The sequence below is a fragment of the Mustela lutreola genome, chromosome 8 (assembly GCF_030435805.1).
Source record: "Mustela lutreola isolate mMusLut2 chromosome 8, mMusLut2.pri, whole genome shotgun sequence".
NCBI lineage: Eukaryota > Metazoa > Chordata > Mammalia > Carnivora > Mustelidae > Mustela > Mustela lutreola.
The window spans coordinates 65982357-66002117 of record NC_081297.1 but is presented as its reverse complement, the minus strand read 5'-3'; the positions used below and the strand labels follow the sequence as shown (position 1 = coordinate 66002117).

General features: G+C 40.5%; 1 protein-coding gene across 1 annotated transcript in view; it reads left to right on the top strand.

Annotated features, from left to right (window-relative positions):
* SPMIP11 (sperm microtubule inner protein 11) overlaps positions 1–19761 on the top strand; it is a 29060-nt gene that overhangs the window by 6793 nt on the left and 2506 nt on the right. The window lies entirely within an intron of this gene.

Sequence of the window (19761 nt, the reverse complement as noted above, 5' to 3'; positions counted from 1 at the left end):
TTGTTGTTCCTTGATGTTCTGAAATTTTTTAATGATGGAATTTGCTGTAGGTCTTTTTTCATACATTGCAATAGGTACTGCATGAAGTTTTTCAATCTGGAAATTAGTGCTCTTTATTTCTGAGAAATTTCCTTTAATGTTTATTAATTTACTCTCTATTTTCTCTCTCTTGTCTTTTTGGAATTTCTGTTTTAGGGATACCTGTGTGGCTCAGTCGGTTAAACGTCTGCCTTCTGCTCAGGTCATGATGTCAGGGTCCTGGGATCAAGTCCCACCTCAGGCTCCTTCCTCAGCAGGGAGCCTGCTTTTCCCTCTACCTGCTTTTCCCTCTACCTGCTGCCCCCTCTGCTTGTGCTCTTTCTGTTGCTATCTCTTTCTCTCTCTGGCAAATAATAAAATCTTTAAAAACAAAACAAAACAAAAAAACTTCTGTTTTGTCAGCTACAAAGCCTGAGATGATCCTCTAACTTAACTAATATTTCTCTTTATTTTCTTTGGATTTTTAAAAAGACATTCTTTGGGAGATTGCCCAACTGTATCTTCAGATTTTCTGGGTTAATTATCTATTGCTGTGTAACAAAGTATCCTAAAACAAATGCTTAAAAAACATTTATTACCTCACAGTTTCTGTGAATCAAGAATCCAAGGAACAGCTTAGCTAGGTAGTTCTGGCTCAGGGTTTCTTATGTGGTTGAAAACAGGATGTTAGCAGGAGTTTCAGTCATCTGATGGCTGGAGGCCTCCGTTCTTCTCTGACTGTTGAAAAGACACCTGTTTCACACCACATGGGCCTCTCCATAAGCTGCTTCAGTGTTCTCACATGTTAACTAACTTCAGAGCAGATGATCCAAGAGAGAAGGAAGCCACAATGCCTTTTTATGACCTAGTCTCAGAAGTGACTATCACTTCCACCTTATTCTGTTTGTTTAAAGAGAGTCACTAAATGAAGCCCACACTCAAAGGAAGGGGAAATAAGCTCTCTTTCTTCAAGAAATATCTAAGAAGTTGTAGATATATGTGACAAACACCACACCTTTGTATCAGAACATTTTATTTTGGTTACTTTAAGTTCCAAGGGCCATTTTTGGTCCTCTGGCTTTTCTTGTCCAAAACATTTTTCTTGTCCACACCTTTTCTCTTTTCTTCATGAATATTGTACTTTATTTGAAGTTCTGTTCCCTGGATTAGCTCTGTCTCCTTTGTGCTCTTTTTCCTATGAGTTTATTTTGGTCTCCTCCTCATGATGACTATTGTCAAACAACTGGTGATCCTTGGCTCTCCATTATAATTTAAGAGTGAGGAACTAAAAGCTGTGTGTGTAGTAGTCCCTTGTGGGCATCACTGGGAGCTTTCCTCTGGATATCTACAATTTTTCCGGGGAAGGATCCTATAATTGTTTCTCTGGGGATTGGTTAGATGCTTGTCTGCTTGTCCTGTCCAGGACAGGAGAAGGTGGTATTGAGAGTCACAGTTTGTTTGTTTTTTTAAAGATTTATTTATTTATTTGACAGAGAGAGATCACAAGTAGGCAGAGAGGCAGGCAGAGAGAGAGAGGAGGAAGCAGGCTCCCTGCTGGACAGAGAGCCCGATGCGGGACTCGATCCCAGGACCCTGAGATCATGACCTGAGCCGAAGGCAGCGGCCCAACCCACTGAGCCACCCAGGCGCCCAAGAGAGTCACAGTTTTAAGGATCTCAATTTTCACTTAATCATCAGATTTGTAGTTTTGCCCATATGCCATCCCTCACCGTGAATCCTGACTAGGGGTGCAGTGCCTGTTTGATTCAGTGCCTCCAAAGAAATACTTTTTTTTCAGTTTTATTGAGATGTAATTGACAGATAACATTGTGTAAATTTAAGGTGTATAACATGTTGATTTGATATACTTATATATTATAAAATGATTAACACCATAGTATTAGCTAATACCTCCATCTCATCACATAATTACGCTTTTCTTTTTTTTTTTTTTACCTTTTTTGTGCTAAGAACATTTAAGATCTCCTTTTTTTAGCACCTTTCAAATATATAAAACAGTGTTATTAACTATAATCATTGTGCTGTACATTAGATCCCCAGAACTTACTCATCTTAAACTGGAAATTGGTACCTTTTGACCAACATTTCTTCATTTCCCCCATCCCACAATCCTTAGTAACCACCATTCTACTCTGTTTCTGTGAGTTCACAGCTTTGTTAGATTCCGCATATGAGATCAAACAGTATTTGTCTGTCTTTGTCCAACTTACCTGACTTAGCATAATGCCTTCAGGATCCATCCCTGTTTTGCAAATGGCGGGATTTCCTTCTTTCTTTGGCTAAGTAATTTTCACTGTGTATATATACCATGTCTCCTTTATTCATTAATCCACTAACAGACACTTAAGTTTCTACATCTTGGCTATTATGAATAATGCTGGAATGAAAATGAGAGTGAAGATAATGCTCCGAGATCTTGTTTTCATTTCCTTTGGATATATAACCAGAAGTGGGATTGCTACATGTGCTACATGTTATGTAGACAGAGTTTCAGTATTTACCTTCCTGTTCTCAGACCTATTCTTTACTCATGCCTTCTATGGTACCTGTTACATTATAAGGTTTGGACCTCTCAGATGAATTAGCCCAATTCCAGTTCTCTCCTCCACTGCAGAAACTTAAGTTAGAACTTTTTCCATTCTGAAAGGTTAATTACTACCCCTCTGTCCACTTTCTGTTTTCCAAAATATATTTCTCCTGAAATGCATCATCTGCTCTTGTATCCTTGCTCTCCCTCTCTTTGCCCTTGAAGGTTAATGCCATTGATGTTATTTTGGTGTCATTTTAGCAAATTTGGGAGAAGAAGGAAACTTACATGTTCTGTCATTTTTTAAAACCTTTATTTGGTGATATAATTTCAAAATTATAGAAAAGATGTAAGATTAGTACAAATAAATTCCCTACACTGTATATCTAAATTAGCCAATTGTATTTAGCCACATTTACTTTTCCTCACTCTCTCATTCTCTCTCTCCAAATATATAATTTATATATATATATATATATATAATAAAAATATATCAACAGATATATTTCTCATCTAGTTGAGAATAAATTGTTCATATTATATCCCTTTTCTCCCAAATAATTCAGCTTGTATTTCTTTAGAATAAGAACATTTTCTTATGGACCATTTCCTTACACCACACATGAAAATAGACTCAAAATGGATGAAGGACCTCAATGTGAGAAAGGAATCCATCAAAATCCCTGAGGAGAACACAGGCAGCAACCTCTTCGACCTCAGCCACAGTAACTTCTTTCTAGGAACATCGCCAAAGGCAAGGGAAGCAAGAGCAAAAATGAACTATTGGGACTTCATCAAGGTCAAAATCTTCTGCACAGCAAAGGTAACAGTTAATAAAACCAAAAGACAACTGACAAAATGGGAGAAGATATTTGCAAAATACATATCAGATAAAGGGCTAGAATCCAAAATCTATAAAGAACTTATCAAAATCAACACCCAAAGAACAAATAATCCAATCAAGAAATGGGCAGAGGACATGAACAGACATTTCTGCAAAGAAGACATCCAGATGGCCAACAGACACATGAAAAAGTGCTCCAAATCACTTGGCATCAGGGAAATACAAATCAAAACCACAATGAGATACCACCTCACACCAGTCATAATGGCTAAAATTAACAAGTCAGGAAATGACAGATGCTGACAAGAATGCGGAGAAAGGGGAACACTCATATACTGTTGGTGGGAATGCAAGCTGGTGCAACCACTCTGGAAAATAGCATGGAGGTTCCTCAAAAAGTTGAAAACCGAGCTACCCTAAGACCCAGCAATTGCACTTCTGGGTATTTACCCTAAAGATAGAAATGTAGTGATCCGAAGGGGCACGTGCACCCAAATGTTTATAGCAGCAATGTCCACAATAGCCAAACTATGGAAAGAACCTAGATGTCCATCAACAGATGAATGGATAATGAAGATGTGGAATATATATATATATATAAAGGAATGCTATGCAGCCATCAAAAGAAATGAAATCTTGCCATTTGTGACAATGTGGATGGAACTAGAGGGTATTATGCTTAGTGAAATAAGTCAATCAAAGAAAGACAATTATCATATGATTGCCCTGATATGAGGAAGTTGAGAGGCAACATGGGGGCTTGGGGGGTAGGAAAAGAATAAATGAAACAAGATGGGAACGGGAGGGACACAAACCATAAGAGACTCTCAATCTCACAAAACAAACTGAGGGTTGCCAGGGGGAGGGGGGAAGGAGAGGGTGGTGGGGTTATGGACATTGGGGAAGGTATGTGCTATGAAGTGTATAAACCTGGCGATTCACAAACCTATACCCCTGGGGCTAATAATACATTATATGTTAATTAAAAATTTTAAAAAGAACATTTTCTTAGATAACAACCCACAATATAGGTATTAAACTCAGCAAATTTTAATAGTGATTCAACACTATTATCTAATTATCTATAGTCTACATTACAATTTTGCCAGTGTCCCATTAACGTCCTTTAGAGCAAAACTTTTCCTTCCAGGATCTGATTAAGGATCAGCATTGCATTAGTTGGCATGTCTCTTTAGTCTGCTTTAATCTGGAAAAATTCCTGTGTTCCTTTGTATTTCATGACATTGACATTTTTTAATAGTACATACAAAACATTTTGTAGAATTTTCTTTAATATGGGTTTGTCTGATGTTGCTCATAATCAGATTGGGTATAAATATTTTTGGCAGGAATAAGCAGCATTATGTCTTCAGTAGGTCCCATCAGGAGGCTCATAATATCAACTTGTCCATTACTGGTGATATTAACATGGGGCTTTGGATTAAGGTGGTGTTTGCCAGTTTTCTCCATTGTCAAGTTGTTATTTTTGTGTTGCAAGTTGTCAAGTTACTATTTTTATTTTGTAATTTGTAATCATTTCCAGGAAGATACTTGAAAAAATGCAAATACCCTATTTTTCATTAAATTTTTACCCACTAGTTTTAGTATCTATTGATGGTTCTGAGTGATATTATTTCTTCGACAGCTGCAAAATGCTAACTTTCTAACTCAGATCTATTTTAACTCAAGGTTTACAGTAATTTGTTACATTTTGAGTTTTTCTAAAACATTCAACTTAGTTTTTATACAATTCACTGCTCTTTTTTTTTTTTTTAACAATTTATTTATTTATTTGCCAGAGAGAGACACAGCAAGAGAGGGAACACAGGCAGGGGGAGTGGCAGAGAGAGAAGCAGGCTCCCTGCTGAACAGGCAGCCCAATGTGGGCTCCCTCCGGGGACCCTGGGATCATGACCTAATTGGAAGACAGATGCTTAATGACTGAGCCACCCAGGCGCACCTCACTGCTCTTTTTTTTTTTTTTTTTTTTTCAGAAAAGCAGTATTCATTATTTTTTCACCACACCCAGTGCTCCATGCAATCCGTGCCCTCTATAATACCCACCACCTGGTACCCCAACCTCCCACCCCCCTCACTGCTCTTTTTTAACACTAATCTATTAGCTTAATATTTCTTTAAATTTCAAAATTGTAATTAGAGAGTAACCCAGTATAAATTGGGGGGGGGGGGGCTCTGCTGACTCTTGGTAACCATGCAGTTTAATTTGTAAGAGCAGAAGTATGCAGATATGCTGAAGAGTAGCTCTTAGCTACAGCTGGAATGTTGCAGGCATCTTTTAATGTTTTTCAGAGGAAATGAACATTAATTAACCTAGCAAGCTTATTCAGTGGAGCTTCTACTATTTATAATATTGAGCTGTTCACATTTAATGTTCTAAAATCCGTCAAGAAATTAAAGCATCTTTTTTTTTTATTAAAGCATCTTAAAGAATTAATTACTAAGAGAAACTTAGATAACCTTGTCTTGGAAAAAGTTGGAGATTCCTGAATGTTTTCAAATTCAGTGTGTGAGTTAGGATTTGGAGAGGGATAAATTAGAGAACCCTATCCAGATGCAATTTAGAGTCTTAGAATTCTTTGTGCTGACCTATCATCCAAATGTAATGGTTCCTGGCAAAAATTGACAAGATTTCCTGAATTTCAGGAAATGCACAGGATCCAGAATAAGAAAATAAATAAATAAAGTCTTTAAAAACAAAACAAAACAAAAGGAGCACCTGGGTGGCTCAGTCAGTTAAGCAGCTGCCTTCACCTCAGGTCAAGATCCCAGGGTCCTGGGATGGAGCTCCGCATCTGGCTCCCTGCTTAGCAAAGAGCCTGCTTCTCCCTCTCCCTCTGCCTACTTGTGCTCTCTCTCGCTGTCAAATAAGTAAATAAAATCTTCAAAAAAAAAATTTTTTTTTCAGAATTGCATTCTGTTAAAAAAAACAATCTTGAAAAATAACAGTGTTGGAGGATACACTTCCCAATTTCATATTTTCTACAAAGCAACAGTAATCAAGACAGTGTGGTACTAGCATAAGAATTGACATATATAGGGGCGCCTGGGTGTCTCAGTGGTTAAGCGTCTGCCTTCGGCTCAGCTCATGATCCCAGAGTCCTGGGATCTAGCCCGGCATCAGGCTTCCTGCTCAGTGGAAAGCCTACTTCTCCTTCCTCCCTCTCCCCCTGCTTGTGTTCCATCTCTCGCTGTGTTTCTGTCACATAAATAAATAAAATCTTTTTTAAAAATTGACATATATAGACAGGTCATTGGAATAGAATTGAGAGTCTAGAAATAAACCTTTATACTTATGGTCAATAGACTTTAAACAGGAATGCCTTGGGGGCTCAGTCAGTTAAGTGTCTGCCTTCAGCTCAGTTCATAATCCCCGGGTTCTGGGATCAAGTCTTGCATAGGGCTCCTTGCTTGACTGAGAGCCTGCTTCTCCCTCTGCCTCTGCCTGCCACTCCCCCTGCTTGTGCTCTCTGTCCAACAAATAAATAAATTTTTTAAAAAAGAATGCCAAGACAATCTAATAGGAAAAGAATTGTTTTTTCAACAAATGGTGCTACAAAAACTGGAAATTCACATGCAAAAGAATGAAATTTGACCCCACATCACAGCATGTACAAAAGTTAACTTAAAATGGATCATAGACATAAATAGCTAGATCATAGACATAAATAGACATAAACAGCTAAAGCTGTTTAAAACTGTTACAAGAAAAATCTTCATGACCTTACATTGGGAGGTGGTTTGTAAGATATGACACCAAAAGCCTAAGTGACAGAAAGATAGATAAATTGAATTTCATAAAAATTACAGACTTTGTGCTTCAAAGAACACTATGAATAAAATGAAAAGTTTGTGGGGTCTTTTTTTTTTTTTTTGGTAAATGTTTGGATTATAAGACATTTAAAATAAATAAGTATGAGACGCCTAGTTGGCTCAGTCACTTAAGCTCCTGACTCTTGATTTTGTCTCAGGTCATGAACTAAGGGTCATAAGATCAAGCCCCCCAGCTCAAGCCCCATGCTGGGCTCTGCACTCAGCAGGGAATCTGTTTGAGATTCTCTCTCTCCTCCCCTACTCTCTAAAATAAATAGATCTTTTAAAAAAATAAAGTGTAAACCCATGTTAAATCAATTATTACAAGAGAAAAATTTACTAAACAGTTGCTTGGGGAAAAGGCTTTGTGTGCAATATTCATAGGGAATTTTTTCAAAATTTTGAGACATAATGTTAATACATCATTCCTTTTTTTTTTTTTTTTTTTTTTTAGTATTTTATTTATTTGACAGAGAGAAACACAGCTAGAGAGAAAATACAAGCAGAGGGAGTAGAAGAGAGAGAAGCACGCTTCCTGCTGAGCAGGAAGCCCTATGTGGGGTTCAATCCCAGGACCCTGGGATCATGACCTGAGCCCAAGGCAGATGCTTAAGGACTGAGCCATCCAGGCACCCCAACATTATTCCATTTTTAAAATCACAAAAAATAATGAAAATAATTCTGTAATACTAACACAAAACTGATAAAGTAACATAAAACATACTATAGAATATAGTACAAAAGAGGAACCCATAAACTAATGTAAGTATAAATGGACAAATCCCACTATCAGATCAAATTCAAGAATATATTAAAGATAATCATCTACCATCAAGTAGGACTTATTCCAGGAATACGATGACTTAATATTGGAAGAGATTAACATAATATATAATACCTATGTCACATTATCTCATTAGAAACTAGATAGTTATTTGGGTGTTTTGGGTTTTTTTAAGAGAGAGCACACAAGTTGTGCGGTGGAAGGGGCACGAGGGACCTGAGCCAAAATCAAGAGTCAGACACTCAACAGACTGAACCATCCAGGCTCCCTTGCACATGCTATTTAAAAACAAACAAACAAAAAAAAACACTTTGTAGGGACACCTGGGTGGCTCAGTAGGTTGAGTGTCTGTCTTCAGCTCAGGTCATGATCTCAAGGTCCTGGTATCAGTTCCGTATCAGGCTCCTTGCTCAGCAGCAAAGCCTGCTTCTCCCTCTGCCTGGCACTCCTCCTGCTTGTGCTCTTTCTCTCTCCCTCTGACAAATAAATAAATAAAATCTCAAAAAAAAAAAAACTTTGTAAATTAAGAATAAAATAAGGACCTCCCACTTCACATCATACATAAAAATAAGTTGCAGATGGATTAAAGGGGTAAATATATAAAACAAAACTATAGAAATATTAGAGGAAAACAATATTTTTACAATCTTAGGGTGGTTTTGGAAAACTTTCTTCATAGGACATAAAACCAGGAAGCCTAAAATGATTGACAATTTGTACTAAATAAAAAATTGTATAACAAAAGACATTATAAAGTTAAAAGGCAAAAAAGAGACTGAAAGAAAATATTAACCATATAAGGGTGTGTGTATATGTGAATACATATATATATACATATCCTCATGTATATAATTCATATACGTAATAATACTCAGAATATATAAAAACCTCTGAAGTAAGGTACCAATCCAGATTCCCCTTCTCATCCAACATCAGACATTTATTTATTAGGAACTATGTCAAGTGCTGTGTCAAGCTCTAGAAATACAACAGTGACTAACAGACAGCAAATCAGTAAACAAACAGGAATCACAGATTATAACAAGTACTGGGAAGGAAATATGGGGAGGGCAATGCAATAGATCAGAAGTTATAAGCTGTTGAGCAAAGGGCCATACTCAGCCTGCAGTGTTCAAAAATTAGGAGATTTGGGGGCACCTGCATGGCTCAGTTGGTTAAGCAACTGCCTTCAGCTCTGGTCATGATCCTGGAATCCCTGGTGCTCAGCAGGGAGTCTGCTTCTCCCTCTAACTTCTTCCCTCTCATGCTCGCTCTCTCTCTCTCAAGTAAATAAATAAATAAATAATAAATGCATGGATGAATAAATATTAGGAGATTTTATATAAAACCCACATGTGTGACCCCTTAGAAAGATTAGAACTGGTCACACTGGCCCTAAATTCTCACATAACCACAAACAGCGAAATAGCAGCTTTCCCTTTAGATGGTGTTTCTTACTGAGTTTGCTTTACTCATAAACATCATCTGCCTGGCTCTTACAGGCAAGTGAATTTGCAGATCCCAAAATGGAGAGTAGGTAAGGCCCACTTAAAACAGAGTAATCCTGGAGGTAATGTTTGAGCTACACCCTGGAGAATGAGAATGACCCAGCCATGCATAGAGCTGAGGCTAGAGCTTTATCTTCATAGCAAATTTTAAAATCTAGATGCAACTCAATGCTAAAACTGTGGCAAAGCACCTGCAACCCCCACTTTGATCAGAGACTGCTTTTGCTGCATCCCAGCCAGAAGGCTGAAACCCATTTCCCACTTCTGAAAAGCCATTTTGATCATGTACATCCTGAAGTAACTGTGCATTCTGTCCATTGTTCTTGACCTCATAGCGAAAGGAAACTTGGAACAGTATTTCTGATACTACTACCCTTTCCACAAAGACATTCAGACAATGTGGTTGCCCTCGGCCAAGTTTGGCTTCAACATGTCATTCATATTTCTACCTAAAATTCCATTCAATAGTAATTATATTCTATTTCCTTGAAGGCTTTTGTGCTGCCCCAAAGCTGACATCTAGGCCCCCACAGCCAGGGTCTAGGGCACAAAGACTGACTCTAGGAGCTCAGTATAAGGTTATGAAACTTCAGGAAGTTGGAGTGTTGAGCTTCAGGGTAACCTATCAAGACAAAGATTCATGTATTTGGCTCTCTACCTAAGACATTTAGTCATCTTAGAATAATTAGTACCATAACCACAAATCTCAGGTGGGCACTCAGGACTGCCTGACAATCCTATTATAGTTCTCTGGTCACTCTTCTACTCAAGGCAATTATTTCACGTCTCTCTCTGAGTCTCTAAAACCCCTCTCCTGTCCTCACTCTGAGCTAATAACTTCCTTGCTTCTTATTTCACTAAGAAATTAGAAGCAATCAGAAGAGACTTTCCATGATCACATCTAACATTCCACTGCATCTATAACTTCCCTCTGGTGCAGTGAATAAAATGACTCCATTTGTACACTGGATCTGATTCCTTCTCACCTACTCAAGGATTTTGCTTCTGAAATTATGCCCTTCTCCCTCAGATTTTCCTCCTCCTAAATCATTTCCATCAGTATACAAATGTGCTGTAACATTTTCTATCTGGGAAGAAAAAAGAAGAAAGGGAGGACCACCCCCCCCTTGACATTTAAACTATTGTTTCCATTTCTTTCTCCATTCTCTACCCCTTCCCACCCTTATTAAACCACAACTTCTAGAAAGTTGGAGTTTGCACTCCTCAAGTAGAGAAAAACAACCATGCTGACAAGCCTCACTAATGATCATTAAACTCAGGTGGGCCTTTATGGCTGCCCAGAAGTCAGACATTTCCTAGTTCCATGCATTCCTTCACTTTCCAGGAGGTCTCCTCATACCTTCTCTTTCCTCAGACCTCCAGTGTTCTCGATCCTCACTTCCAGGTAATGACATACTCTTTTTTTTTTTTTTTTTTAAGATTTTATTTGTTTGAGAGACTGAGCCAGAGAGAGAGCAGCACCAGGAGGGGCAGCGGAAGTGGGAGAAGCTGACTCTTCACTAAGCAGGGAGCCCAAGGCTTCCTGGGGCTCCATCCCAGGATTCCTGAATCATGACCTGAGCCCAAAGTAGACACTTCACCAAGTGAGCCACCCAGGTGCCCCAACTTGCTTTCTACTTCATAGTTTTCATTATGAAATGAAATTAGAAGATTATTTCTATATCCTCTTATAAACCATATCTACCCATCTATCTGTATCTGTGCCCACATGTCTAATTAAGTGAATGAACAGTCCACACACCTATTGAAGCCAACTGCTCCACCTCTGCATCAGATCCCATCTTTTTGCCTAATCAAGGACACTACTACTTCAATATTATTTGTACTCTCTTCCATCAATTTTTCCATCTCTGACCATTCCTATCTGCATACATGCATGCTACCATTACTTTCATCTTAAACAAAGCCCTACATTTCCAATTTCCCTGCCCTCTATACAGAAAAATCCCTCAAAAGACAAAGTTATTGTCTCCATTTCGTCTCCTCCCAGTCTCTTGAACTCATGCCTGTCAGGCTGTTGCCCCAGTCACTCCACTGAAACTACTACTGTCTGGTCACCAGTGCTCATACTGACTTACCAGGTTGCTAAGCTCTTAGCTCTCATCTTGTTCAGCAGATCAACAGAAAGGTACAACAGAGCTCAGATTGTTGTGACTCCTGCTACTGCTGAGGTTGCTTGCAATATATGGTTAGCTAGGAGAGGTTTGGGCCTGTGGGCCACTACTATGGGGAGCTTGCCTCATCCATTTCTGTTTCAGAACTGCCCAGGAGGGGGCAGGAAGAGTACCAGTAAAATACAGCATTCTGTTCGGCTCCTAACATATCCACCTTGCTTGACCCAGTCGTCCTAATCCCAATGGCTAAATCCATTAATTCAAGGAACCCACAGTTCCTAATTCTGCTCACCCTTAGTTCCACAATCCACGATTCTCTGGCTGATTTCACCTAGTCAACACATTCACTCAACGGGCTTCAAGGCATTTCAGCCTATTCTCCATGCTCAGATTAGCCACAATCTTAACCTTACCCTTCAAGCGAGGGCTTTAACACCAACCATAAAAATGAACCTATTAATATTAACACTTTTTCACTCTTAACACTTACGATAACGATATTTTAAATCATGCACAATTTTTCCTTGAAGAAAGATAGGGGTTTTTTTCCTCCTAGTAGGCGTGAGTATATTAACTTTCTACTCAAAGGGGCCCACTCAAGCTTTCCTTATTATCATCATAATGAAAACTCATGGAGGTGAGTCAACACATGTAACCAAATATTCTACAAGTCTCTGCCTCCTTCCTTTTTTTTCCTTCTATGATAAAGAACCAAAATAGAAGGAAAAAAAAATGAGGGAAACAGTGTGGAGAGCATACTTTGGTCTATCCTTGACTTCATAAACTCAGGTTTATCAGGTACCCAAAGTTGTTCAGATTCAGGGGGTTAACCCACACTAAGCAAATTCAGAGTGCCACAGTTTCCTTGCCTGTAAATGGAGATAATAATGCCTTATAGATTTGTTGTAGAGATTAAATGAAATCATGTATGTAATGCACCTAAGACTTAGCACATAAAACTGTACAATAGATAATTGCATGAAAAGTTATAGACCATAACGTATAAGTTACTATATACATGTGGAATATATGCCTTTCTTATGACTGAAATAGTCTTGTCCCCTTCTCAAGACATACTGGCCAGGATAGGATACCTGGAGAGCAATATTTTTAACAAATAAATTTCCTTGAGAAGCAACAAATACTGGCTGACTTACTTCAAAGGATTTTTCATCCAGTTATAGCTATCCACAGAAGAACACCCCTGACCAGTGACCAGAACTCAAATATCCACCAATCATAGATTCCTCCCCTCCCAGACTCATCTTTCCTGATCGTAATATTCATGAACCCCACAGGTTCAGTCCAGCTTTCAGAGTTTGTTCACCTTATGCCCTGGTCTCTTGAATGTCTAAGGTTCTCTTCTCTGTCCTGCCCTAAGGAACTTGGCCCTTTGTCTGTCCTTTCCTTTGCAGACTCTATCTTGCCACCTGCTTTGAACTCTGCTTTCCAGTCTAAGCTTCATACCTAGACAGTCCTCTTGGTCCACATTTTTGTGGTCTTGATTTCAGACAAATTAACTCTTATTTGGCCCTTTGCTGAGACAATTCCCTTCCCCTGTTACATGAAAACCCTAGGTGAGGGTGAACCTCGTCATAACACAAATCTACACACTTGGGACATTTCCCACTGATAAGTATCTCAGAGGCAAGTTGATGGTGGTGATAGGAAAAGATATGCTTGTCTTTGTCTTGAAACAAATGATGTTTCCCTGCCAGACTCTCTAGCAACAGCCCTCTAGCCACAGACACAATGACGTCCAAGCTCCACACATCTTCCTCCATTGCTGCTTTTGTCATTCCTCTTCCCAGGAACTCACTGAGTTGCTCTTGCAGTTCTAAATGAATCTCTTCTAAGAAAGACTAAGTCTCAAGTATATGGTAGTGGTAAACGTTGAGCATGTCTCACTTGCCTTCTCATTTTCTGGATCCTCTCAGAAGATATAATAGATGGTTTTCCCCACTCTGACTGGAATGTTCTTTGCTTAGTCTTCTAGGTTTTCTGATCTCTTCCAATGGCCTGTTTGGTGACCACCTGTTAGGAAACAGCTGAGGATGCCATTCTTAGGCTCCAGCAGAGGGCACTGTAGTTCTGGCTTTTCTTTTTCTTTTTTTTTTTTTTTTTAAATACCCTTAGGTGATCTTTTTTTTTTTTTTTTCCAAAGATTTTATTTATTTGACAGACAGAGATCACAAGTAGACAGAGAGGCAGGCAGAGAGAGAGAGAGGGAAGCAGGCTCCCTGCTGAGCAGAGAGCCAGATATGGGACTCGATCCCAGGACCCTGGGACCTTAACCGCTGGTTAAGGCAGCGGCTTAACCCACTGAGCCACCCAGGCGCCCAGTTCTGGCTTTTCAAACATGAGCAGGAATGGCACAATTCAGCGCAGAATGAAATGGCCAAAGCCCCTAAGCCCCTCTAATTTTCCAAACAGGTAAACCTTCTGAAGTTATAGACATGGACCCTGGAGTGCCTGGGTGTCTCAGTCAAACGGCCGCCTTTTGTTCAGGTCATGATCTCAGGGTCCTGGGATCAATTCCTGTGCCCGGCTCCTTGCTCGACAGGGAGTCTGCTTCTCCCACTCCCACTCCCCCAGCTTGTGTGTGTATTTGCTCTCTCTGTCTGTCTCTCTCTCTGTCAAATAAATAAACAAAATCTTTAAAAAAAAAAAAAAAAAAAGGAACTGTATCTTGTAAACAACTGATATGTCTTGTAGCTGCTACAGACCATCATCCCTATCTGCCTGAAACTAGAGAAGACACTCAAGATACTCATAGCTTCAATCTGCCAAAGTCTAAGGTGTAGTAGGCACCTCCAAGATGGGTGACTACCTCTGTATAGCAGCAAATAGGCCACTTTTTCATGGAGGCTCAGACTTTCCTCACTGGTTTTCCCTACTGGGAGTGGTCCAGTCTATTGCAGAGTGGCCCACCGGGTTCAGTCCTCTCTGTTGCACCAGTACTGGACATAGGAAATGACACTCCACATTTCAGTGGAGTTTGAGGCAGGGATCTGCTTCTGGAACAAGGTAATGGGTATCATGTGCCCCACCCAATTCAAGGTTGCTTCTAGGGTGAGCAGACCCCTTTGACAGGTCCCCCAAGGAGTTGCACACAAGGGATTCTAGCAAGAGGCTAAGTTCTATCAGTTTATGTTTTCCCATAGTCCTTTGTCTTGCCTGGAAGCCCTGATTAGATGATTTCAAGAACAGGTTAGGGTGGTGGTTAAGACCATGGGTCCTGGAGTCAAACTGCTTCAGTTAAATTCATGTATCTGTCATATGCTAGTTTAGTGAACTTGGGCAAATCACTAAACTCTGGGACTCTGTTTCCCTATTTGTAAAATAAGATAACAATAGTACCTACCTTTTTTTACAAAAAGATTTTATTTATTTGACAGACAGACATCACAAGTAGCGAGAGAAGGAGGCAGAGAGAGTGAAGGAAGCAGGCTCCCCATGGAGCAGAGGCGCCTGATGCCCTGATGCAGGGCTCGACCCCAGGACCCTGGGATCATGACCTGAGCCGAAAGCAGAGGCTTTAACCCACTGAGCCACCCAGGCCCCTAGTACCTACCTTTTGTAGCTGTGCTGAATGCATTCACTGTTAGCTTGGTTTATCATTACCATCTCTAGAAGATCCAGGTAGCCCCTTGTACATCAGCAGTCTACAGCCAACACGAACTTCTCTGTTATCCCATGCCCCATCTACTTCCTGTGTTCAGAATCCTGAACACGTACACCACTTTGAGGAAGGTACTTTTGGACATGGAGGTAAAATGTGCCCTAGTTCCCTGGGCTCATGCTCATGTCCACTTCCTCCCAATGCACTGACAATTTCCTTGTGTCAGGAAAGACAATAAATGCAAGATAGGCTTCCAAACACATTTCAGCAAATTTCCCTCTATGTTATTGCTCCAGCCAACTTCAAGGGATTGATGCCCAACACCTAATAGGAAATCCTAGATAAGAGTTATTTTTTATGTACAATACTGCATTTTTCTCTCAAACTGATCTTATGCGAATTTCTAGTCAGGGCAGTAACACTCTGCTTGCAGCCACACCAGCTTCCAAGTAATGTGTGTTAGATATTATCACCATTATGTACTAGGCATTTGGAACAGCCAGGCAAGTGTTCTAACACAGAAGTCAGAATTCTGGGAGCCATTGAGGTAGACCCATTCCAAAAATTCTTCAACCTGAAAACATCGAGGCCTGTTAGTCCCACTTACAACTAACCAGAGGCAACAGGCACATTAGTGGATAAGGATGATTTTGTGAGTGCCCCAGTGGTCCTAGGAAGCCTGTAGTATTGACAAATCTGTGACGTTGATTTGAGTGGAAGATCCACCCAAGTACTTCTGTACCACCCTAATGTCCTTCATAGTACATCCAAAGTAGTAGATGTGGTCTTATGGCAACTCCCAATTTATGGCCCAGTTCTAGAAGAAACTGTCAGGGCCCTTAGTATCTACTTATCACTGAAAACTATGTGGAGCATGATACTGACTGGGTGGATGGAGAACCTCTCTCACACTCTCTACCCACAAAATAATGAGTTCATCTACCTTGCCACAGTGTAGTTTGCTTATCAAGAACTCATTGTCTCCCCCTACCCAGAACATGCCCACTCCCAGTAGCTGTGGCATGATTCTTCCCTACAGCTCACCACCCTTCACCCCAAGTGGCTTCCAAAACTTGGCAGCTGGGAGAAACTATGGGTTACCAAAAATATCTTCTAGCTTGCCAAAAATCAACCCGAAGAGTGTGCCAACTGGTGCTTGATTCAGGAGGAAGGCATCCAAATGGGTGACACTGCCCAGCACACCTCCCAGTACACAGTAACCATTTAAATGGAAAGCTGGGAGCCTACCACTTAGAAACTGAGATAATAGAGAACATCACCCAGCTATACCCTCACAGACTATCAGTCTGAGGCCTCATGACCAGATAAAGATCTTGTACAATTACCTGCACCCAGACATTACTCGCAGTCAAGGTCCCATTGCCCACAAGGAATATGCTCTTACTCTTTCTCCTCAGAACGTATCTACTTGGCCACACACATTCTGGCACCTCCCACCTTGCCCAAAGTCAAATGACACTGCTTCTGGGAACTGGCCCCTCATTGCTGTAACCTGTGATGAAGTACAGATCAGCCCCCTGATTCAGTTCAGTTCAGGCTTCCAGAACTTCTGGCACCTCTCCAAATCTTCCGCTGTCAAAGGAGGGGTTTCAAACAGTGCTCCACTCTGGCAGGATCATTCTCAAAGAATGGGGTGCAAAAGTGGGGAAGGAGGTACAGAAAAGAATGGGTGGGATCAAGCCAGAATGAAGGGAAAAGCAGGAGCTCGGGAAATACTCCAGAAGAGAGGCATCCCTGTTCTCCACCAGAGGTTAGTCTGTGATCGAAACAATTTCCGGAGAATGGCAAACTTTGGTCCAATTCCTGACAAGCTCAGGATTCTGAGATACAAGTCAAATCTAGCCTGCTGAAGCAGAACATGAATTTATTGAAAGAATATTGGTGGGATAACATCAAAGTAAACGACTCTGTGAGGCAAAGGAAATGAAATGAAAAGGCAGCCTACCAAATGGGAGAAAATAGTTGCAAACCATATATTGGGATAAAGGACTAATATCCAAAATACATGAGAAACTCTTCTAACTCAAAAGAAAAAAAAAACGGATTAAAAATTGGCATAAGATCGGAGTAGACGTTTCTTCAAAGAAGACACATTTATGGTCAACAGACATATTAAAAGATACTCAACATCACTAACCTTCAGGGAAATTAGAACCACAGTGAGATACCACCTCACACCTGTAAAAGTGGCTATTGTTAAAAAAAAAAAAAAAAAAAAAAAAAAAAGATAACATGTTGGTGAGGATGTGGAGAAAATGGGGAGCCTTTGTACTCTATTGATGGGAACGTACACTGGTGTAGCCACTATGGAAAACACTATGGAGGTTCCTCAAAAAAGTAAAAGTAAATGCTATTTCTGGATATATATCCAAAGGAATTGAAATTACGATCTCAAAGAGATCTCTGCACTCCCATGTTCATTGCAGCATTATTCACAGTAGCCAAGACATGGAAGCAACATAAATGTCCATCCATGCACACATGGATAAAGAAATGGGGGGCGCCTGGGTGGCTCAGTGGGTTAAGCCGCTGCCTTCGGCTCAGGTCATGATCTCAGGGTCCTGGGATCGAGTCCCGCATCGGGCTCTCTCTCTCTGCCTGCCTCTCCATCTACTTGTGATTCCTCTCTGTCAAATAAATAAATAAAACCTTTAAAAAAAAAAAAAAAGAAATGGGGTATACACACACACACACACATACACCATGGAACATTATTCAGCCTTAAAATTAAGAAGGAATTCCTTCCATTTGCATCAACATGGTGAACCTGGAAGACATGCTAGGTGAAATAAGGAAGACAAGGACAGACAAATACTATGTCACCTTTTAGATGAAGAATCTAAAGTAATCACACTTGTAGAAACAGAGAATAGAATGGTGGCTGCCAGAGGTTCACGGGGAGGAAGACATGGAGGGGCAGTAGTCAAAGGGTACAAAGTCTCAGTTACATAAGATGAATAAATCCTAGAGATCTGTTGTACATTAGAGAACCTATAGTTAATACTGCATTATATACTTAAAAATTCCTAAGAGCACAGATCTTCTGCTAAATGTCCTTATCACAAAATAAATAATAATAATAAAGATGGCGGGAGGAAATTTTTGGAGGGGACAGATGTTTATGACCTAGATTGTGGTGGTGGTTTCAAAAGTTTCTCCACAGATTGTGGAGGTGGTTTCACTTACCTCCAAATTCATTAAGCTATACGTATTAAATACAACTACTTGTATGTCAATCTTACAATAAATTAGTTTTTTTTAAAAGAATATTGGGAAGTACATAAAAGCTGTAAAAGGAACAGAGAAGCAAGTTTGGTGGACAGTAACCAGAATCCTGCTGCAGACCTGGTTGGGCGTAGACACTGCTGTGTTCGGTACCGTGGTAGGCACTGTTGCTGCCAAGGACCCCAGGCTCTGAATGTGCTGCTAGAAATAAAATGCAGCCTCACTGCTACAACTTCCCATTAGTAGAAAAAGACTCTATATAGCCCCTGCTTCTTTGCAACCTTCCACTTTGATTCAGAATCTGAAGCAGGCGGGTTTGGCCTAGCCAAAAGTCTTTGGCCATGCCCTTGCTGCAAGGGAGCCTGGCGTTTTAGTCCATCTGGGCTGCTGTCATAGAATGCCATAGACTGGGTAGCTTGTAAACAACAAAGGTTTATTTCTCGCAGTTCTGGAGGCAGGGAGTCTGACATCAGTGAGCCAGGGTGGTGCAGTGAGCGCCCTCTTTCAGGTTGCAGACTTCTCATTGTGCCCTCATGTGGTGGGAGGGGCGACAGAGCTCTCTGAGGCCTCTTTTATAAGGGCACTAATTTCATTCATAAGGGCTCTACCCTGTGACCTAATCACTCCCAAAAAGCCCTACCTCCAAATACTGTCACCTTGGGAACTGGGTTTTCAATATATAAATTTAGGAAGAATACAAACATTCCAATCTGGGTAAGGAAGCTTGGTCTTTTCAGCCTCCATAGTGAGATTCCAGTTCTGCTTCGGCGGAGATACCCAAATCCCCATAAGAATGCTAGGTCTAGGGGCACCTGGATGGCTCAGTCAGTTAAGTGTCTGCCTCTGGCTCTGGGTCCTGGGACCAAGTCCTGCATTGGGCTCCCTGCACAGTGAGGAGTCTGCTGCTTCCTTTCCCTCTGCCCCTCTCCCCATTCATTCTCTCTCTCAAATAAATAAAATCTTAAAAAAAAGAAGAAGAAGAAGAAGAAGAATGCTAGGTCTACACTGCCCTGCTCTACTGTAGCTTAACTTATTCTACTCTATACTAAACTTTTCAAGCCCCTTTCCACTTTGCCTCCCACTAGTCAGGCTCCAACTCAATAGCAAGCTGAAACCTCTCTACAGCTTCTATCTTCTACACACTTGCTATCCTGCTGCCTGAAATGCTCTTCCTGATACCACTATGTCCCACGGACTCCTCCTTATCCTCCAAGACTTAGCTAAA